This window comes from Aphis gossypii, unplaced genomic scaffold (assembly GCF_020184175.1).
Source record: "Aphis gossypii isolate Hap1 unplaced genomic scaffold, ASM2018417v2 Contig00066, whole genome shotgun sequence".
NCBI classification, from domain to species: domain Eukaryota; kingdom Metazoa; phylum Arthropoda; class Insecta; order Hemiptera; family Aphididae; genus Aphis; species Aphis gossypii.
Window position 1 is genome coordinate 47,375 of NW_026082998.1, and position 7,659 is coordinate 55,033.

Below are 7,659 nucleotides of genomic sequence, written 5' to 3' on the forward strand. Positions count from 1 at the left end.
ACAAAAATGTAAGGCCATATTTTTAGATGAGTGTTTTTAAATACCTAGGTAGGTTACCTACCAACACATTACGATAACTTTCAGTCTATTTCCAGGCCCTAAATTAATAAATATTATTTATTATATTATTTCATATGGGCGATTAAATTATAATATATGTATATAATCCTTAATTGCGTAAATTCGATGAAAGTGTAAATTAATTATTTTTTTTTTTGAAAATTGGACATAGGTTTAAACAATTTTTGATATAAGTAAATATAATATTCAAATTTCAAGAATATATAAATAATATAAAGGTATTTATTAATTACTAATTAATATTAATAAAAGTATAAAAATATAAAAATATTGTTAAGTTTGATTATAAGGTCGTAACTTAATTGTAATAAATCGTACTGGAATATTATCTGGGTTAGGACCAATGGGATAAGCTTTTAGTGTCATAGTGGTGTACCATGTACACCACCCAGTGGAGGGGTAATCGAGTCAAAGTCTATAGAAGGGCGTACGTTTAATAGTTAAACGCCTTTACAGTTTTGACTTTAATATTGTTACCTGCACGATTGCACCATACGACTATACCTTACGACTGCACCTATTACGACTGCACCTTACGACTGCACCTTGTCTCAATCTTCAGCAACGTTACAAAAGTATGTATTTAAACTTACCTATATAAGTAGTATAAGGCCCAGGGCTTGGAATTAATAGCATATGCATTTTTTTTTCATAAAACTCCAGGACATAGCTCATTGAATACAAAATCCGATTCATACATCCAAGAGTTCAAACATAAAATTTTTTTGCATTTTCTTATGATATTCGTAAATAATTACATTTTTGGTTTTTTTGTTATTGTATTAGTTTTTTAGCTTTTTTTATTAAGTTTTTTTTAACTATATGCATCTTTGAAATTTTTAGAAAATTTACGTATACGTATACGTATTTATCAATTTAATGTAAAAGACAACAGATATAAGGCGTGTTTTCGTAAATAAAAAATATAAAAATATATAAGTAGTATGTTTTAGTCGGTTCTGTGACTCCCGCAAATCGTACGGATCCCATTAACAGCCCGGCCTTGCCCCCTCCCCACTATGCCGTGCCCGATCTTGCACCCTCCCCTCCATTCCAATACCAGCCCGGCCATGCCCACTCCCCTCCATTCCTATCCACTATATGCTAACCCCCCCCCCCCCCCCCCCCGAAAATTATAAGTAGTCGAATTCAATATACTCAATACGATTTAGTTAAAAATTTACTGATATTAAAATCATGTGCAGAATACATTCGTTTTGAAAACAGTGTATTAGTTAATTTTAGTTTATTGACAGTTAGTAGCCGATTAATAATGTAATATATAACATAAATAAGTAATTATTGATGAGGTCTCATTATCTTTTATAGATGTGAAAAATGAAAGTGTCATGTATACTTTCATATTTCATCTATAACATTTCAATACAGCTATTAACTCTACAACGATTTAAAAGTTATGGTAAACAAAACGATTAAGATTATCACATATCTATGTTATACATTACATCCGCAGTATTAATATTATAAAAACTTGACATTCCTATAACACCTTGTTGTTATTAGTTCTATATTATTTCTCTTTCAACTAAAAGTCATTAGAAAAAGGCTATTTATGTGTAGGACATCACTTTCCATTCCGACATATGGAAAATAAATATTTATCATACGTTTTATAACTATGTGGATGCGGAAAATGTATCATATATAAGAGACCCGATTTCACTCAAAGGAATCATACTGTTCTTCAAGCGCTTGAAAATAGTCTACAGTTTACTATTGTTCTCAGTTCACAGTCTTCATTACGTAAAAATGTTTAAGTGTGATGTTTGCGAAAATGTTTTCACTGTGAAGTCTAATATGTTGAGACATGAAAAATCTCACAAACAAATTCAATCTTCATGTGGTGATTGCAATCAAATTTTTATTCGTCGGGATCATCTTGTAAATCACGTGCAGAAAAAACATGGTATGTATTTTATTAAGTATTTATCTATATATAAAATTAGTGACTCATATTTACGAATATCGAATTTTCTATTTATTGAAAAATAATATAAACGAATAACCGATACTAGCTTAAATTAAAATAATAATAATTCATCGTTTTCCTAGTATCTATTTCATTACTAAAATGTTTATATTAATATTCATATAATTATTTAATAGCGCTCATTTCCATAAAATTGTTATAGTAATATTACCTATATGAATATAAAATTGTTTAGCGCATGCAATTAAATATTAAGGAATAAACATAGACCTATTAACAAATGGACTGCGCTTTCCATATCAACGATGTATCGATAATTGTCGCCAATATAGTGTTAGGGCAATCATGGAGTAATTTACACTATTCGTTGATTAGTCCATGATATATAATTTTCTTATCATTGATTAAAAAATAAAATATAATAAAAAATATAATATAATATAATTTTAATTTAATTTTTACTTTTAGTGATGAGTAATGACTGATGGACAGTCGAGTGTATATTATTTTATTCTGAGTTTATTTTGAATTCTTAATATAATAATTTTAAATACATAAGTATAACTAATACAATAACTGAATTAATTAATATCAAATATAAACAAATAAGTAATAAAAAATTTAACATCTAGTTAAATTATTACACAATAGCATAATATTATGTACAATAGATACAGCTAATAAATTAAATTTTTACTGGTTCTTAAAGTGAATGATTTTAGTGAGAGATGATCGTATTCTTTGTTGTGGTTGACTTATAGTAAGGTTATAATGATGTAGTCATAGATAAGTATAATATAATAGATAGGCAACTCCTATGTAATAAAAACGAACCGTATTCGAGCGCTCCCGGTGGTTGTACGACACTACTAAGGCAGCGTTACCATCGATAGTTACTGTCATATCGATATTTTTATCTATCGATATCGATATTTTTACCTATCGATAGTTTTTTTTGTTAATTTGTTATTATTTATTAATTTATAATTTATAATTTTATAAAAAATATAATATTACAATAGTAATAAATAAATATAATTCATTTACTAATAAGAGATTATTTTATTTATGTTATATCACATTATTATTATCAATATACATAACTTAGTTATAAATTTATAATACATAAAATATAATACTTTAAATAACAATTAATAATAATATCACAGAGTAGATGAAATTTAAATAGATTTCATCTATTCTGTGCTTTAAATAACAATTAAAAATAATATCTTTGATTAGGTATACATAATAATATAATAATCAATGGTAAAGTTGGTAAAAAATAAATTTACAATGCATATTATTCAGTACCTAATACAACATTATGTAATTATAATCATAAATATTAAACATAAAGTAGTATCAACTGCACACTTACTAATTGATTTGAATAATATAAAAAAAAAACAAATACAAATTTTATTAAATAATAAAACAAAAAAAATAATAGATTATACTTGGTTATACTTGCCACGAATAATTTTTTTTTTGGAGTGTTTAGTATACCATTCATCTGCAAGTTTCTTGATAGGATCAGTTTCTTCTTTATTAATTGAACGTTTGCCATGCAACACACGGTTCACATTAGTACACCAGTGGTTGATTAACAGCTTAATAATGGATTTGGCAATATTTATTGTAAACAATTCATCGTGGTTTGAGCAATGTAATATTGTTAAATCATAATTGGCCATGATTTCTTTGAGCAATATCATTCCTATTTCAGGAGAGTGACATTTAGATGGTAAAACACCACTTATATACACCATTATATTATGAATGAGTACACGAAACTCTGTTGCAGGGTACTTCAAAGACATAATTTTATTGGCTTTATATTCTCTGGCAGTTATCAATTCATGTTCTCGAGTCACCTGGTTAGAACAAATTTTTTTTAAACATTGATCGCAGTTCTTGAACATTTCTCGGTTTAACTTTTTGGCAATAAAACCAGCAATATATGTGTGGGTTAAATCGGTTAAGTGATTAGTTTGGCCATCTAGATTTCTTTGAATTTCAACAGGTAAATCAACAGCTATTTTCACTGGTGTAGGTGGTTTTTGGTTGCTCAAAAAAAAATTCTGGTAAGAGACCAATGTATTTTCAGTGAAATCTTCGCAGTTGGCGCCTGGTGATTGAGACGAGATAAGATTATTTAGTAATAGAGTTTTGTATGCTGATATAAATGAGCTGGAAGAAGGATTTTCACAGCCAAGACTCCGTACAGCACCAAACAAATTTTCAATTGGGTCTTGGTTCAAATGTCTAGGAAGTATTGATTTAATACCCTTTTCTGAAAATAGTTTTGACAATGTTTGAAACCCTACGAACAAAACAAGTGTAAATGTATTAATATTAGATTGTGAGTTGCATTGTATTATAATAAACATACCTTTTATTGTAATTATCCAATTTCTAACTGTGGGAACATTTACACGTTTGCCATTTGGTGTATAAAAGCACATTGAACTCAAAACTTTCAAGCTATCTGACCATAATTGATGATGCACAGAATTTTTTGTCACGGCAGTGCGATAAATTTTTCCTTCAATAACTTTACTGAAGCAACCATTCATTGAATCAAACAATTTATCAAAGAATAAAAATATTTCTGCCGTATCTATAGCACTGGGTTCAATTATACTTTTTGCTAAAGAAAAAAAATTATAATTATTTAAAATTTTAATATTATACTAAAAATTAAAACTCACAAGCAAGGAAATTCATAATAGCTGATACTCTTTGACTAAAGACCTGAGTTGCGTAGCGTACTTTCATTTTGTATATTTTTTCAGGAACTACATGATTGTCAGTCAACCTGGGCAACATTTTGGCATCTGGTATAGAACTATCAACACTATATAGTTGTTGTAGATGTTCCCACTTGGCTACTCGTTTAGTACCGTTCATTTCAAAATGTAGATTTTTGTTCAATAAATTATTTCGAGTACATTTTAGGAGATGAGGAACATCAAATATGTGAATAATTTTTATTCTTTCATCATTTTTCAATGGCACCTCATAAAACTCTTCTCTATAGTCTTGGTCAGCATGGTTTTGAAGATAGTATTTTCTGGTTTCATTATTCAACAATCGTATAGCGCCTTCGTTGCTTTTCCCTTGGTCGCATATTGTTGCTACTACCCTAAGACCTGTTTCGTGTACTTTCTGTATAACCTTTAATAACAAATGTAAAACATATTAAATACATCAAATTTGTATTACTTTATATTTAACTAACTTCTTTAAGCTGCCTCACTAATTCGTGCTGTTGAGTAGCACCCTGGCAAAATGAAAAAGCCACTGGCTGTTTAAATTTCTTTTTAATTCCTCTAATCATAAAAACTATAGCATGATCTGCTAGTTCTTGACTTTTATAATTACCAGAGTTAACAAAACCATCTATTTCATCAGTCGATGCATTGTAATGAAGCCCGCTATTCAATGAGATTTCATCAAAAATTAGAGAACAATACCTAAAAAAAAAAAAAAAAAAATTATTATTATAATATATATTATATTACATTGTCTTTGAATACTTGCAACATACCGCTCCGTGGGTTTCAGTTTTTGAACATTCTCTTTTAGGACATGCATCACTACAGAGGAAACTCCCGGGCCAATATGTACACTACTAAGAATATTATTCAATGTTCGTTTGCTAGGTAATGTAAATATGATAGAAAGCAATCTATAACATTTTGGACTCTTTTTATAGATTGAAAGACTTAACATCTTCTCTTCTAATGTAAATCTATGGCCCTTTTTTTTCTTTTGAGTTTCTCGAAGTTGCAGACGAGTAAACAGTGAGGCAGCAGGGGTAACTTTATCAGCCAGTTTTCTTTTTAAGTAAGTTTCGCTAAATTGTTCAGCTGCGCGTAACCGACTCTTAAATAGTTGTTTCTTACTATTCAAGCGACGTTGCTTTTTTAACAATTGATTTGTTACAGAATATAACATCTTACATTTGGGAGTAAGCTGTTTGCAATTTTTAAGACCAATGCTTGCTAATAATCCTATAAGAATAAGATGGTATTAATCAATACAAAGTGCCTAATATCTCAATAAGTGTTTGGTTATCTAATTGTTTAAATTTCTATTTATGCATGCAATTTACAAGTTATTTATTTTTATCAAAGCTGGGTACTAACTAGTTAGAAAGTTAAAGTTAAAAAGATATTTTCAAAAAGTATCTTTGAGTTCTATATAATACCTTAATTTTTAAAATTATTATTTAATGATTTTTAATTAATTTTTTATAAATTGGTAACCATAAAAATAAATTACAAGGATAAGTAAGTAATGCATTATAATATAGAAACCTAAAAAAACACAACATACATAATTATCAAAATAAAAATATTATTAACCTGGATTCTTCTTCACAACTGTATATTTTGGAGAATAGCAAGGTCGAGCAGTTTTAGTGACAGTTCTGGCATTATTAACAGCATTAGCATAAGGAACATTGCTACAACTAACTAAAGCATTGCTATCATCTATATAAAGCATTGTTAATACAGCAGTGCACTTAATATTAATAAATATTTTTTAACTATATATAAAAAAAAAATCAATTATATAATATAGGAATCATACCTATTAAATCATTGTTGATGAATGAAGTGTCTAATAGATGTATTCCAGATACACAGGAATCATCAAGTTGAGATTGGACAGATCGTTCACAAGAATCTCCTACAATTTCAGAGCCAGAAGACACATTTACCGTTGATGGTGGAGTGTAAATAGGCAGCTCGACATTTAAATCTTAAACAAATTTAAATAATTAATTTATTACTTACTACACACTATAAGTTAATAGTAATCGGTAAAAAAGTCTAAAGAATAAAATAACAAAAAAAAAAAAAAAGAAAATTTAAAAATACATATATCAATGTTTACAACAATGTATAGTTTTATATCAACAGATTAAATTTTGTTCACTCAAATAAAATCATGAAAGTATTAAAATGTCTACATAGGAAATTTCCAGTAATAAAGTTATTTTACTCTATATTATACATTTAAACTACAAGTTAAATTGTATTTGATATATAAAAATAAACTACATAAAGATGAAAAATGAAAGATATATTATTGCAACCACTCATTTATACCCCTTATATTAATACTATTGTCCAGGATTCGCAATAATATCAAAAACATTAGCTATTAGTACATACTTGTCAAATTGATTGAAGGGTAGGCATTAGCATTGAGCCTTTTTGTGCCAGGACTTGAGCAATCACTCGTAAAATGTTTCTCACAAATAAATTTTTTGTTATAGACAGATTCTGGATCCAAGTTCTTCAAGCCTATTATATTCATCCACTGTAGCAACCTTTGCATGTCCGTTTTTGGATTCGGAAATCGGTGACAAATAACATCTAATACATAAACCAAATTACTAATTAATAGTAGGTACTAGGTACTAGAATTATAGAAGTACCTACTAGAAGTATATTATCGTTACATACCTTTTGATTTACAATCATTCACAACACATTTAGATGAATTTTTGGGTGGCATAATTGAAGATTATAATATTATGTTAATATAAAAATAGTATACGTCCCGGTATACGTTAAAAAAACGTTAAGTAGTATAATATATACTTAAAA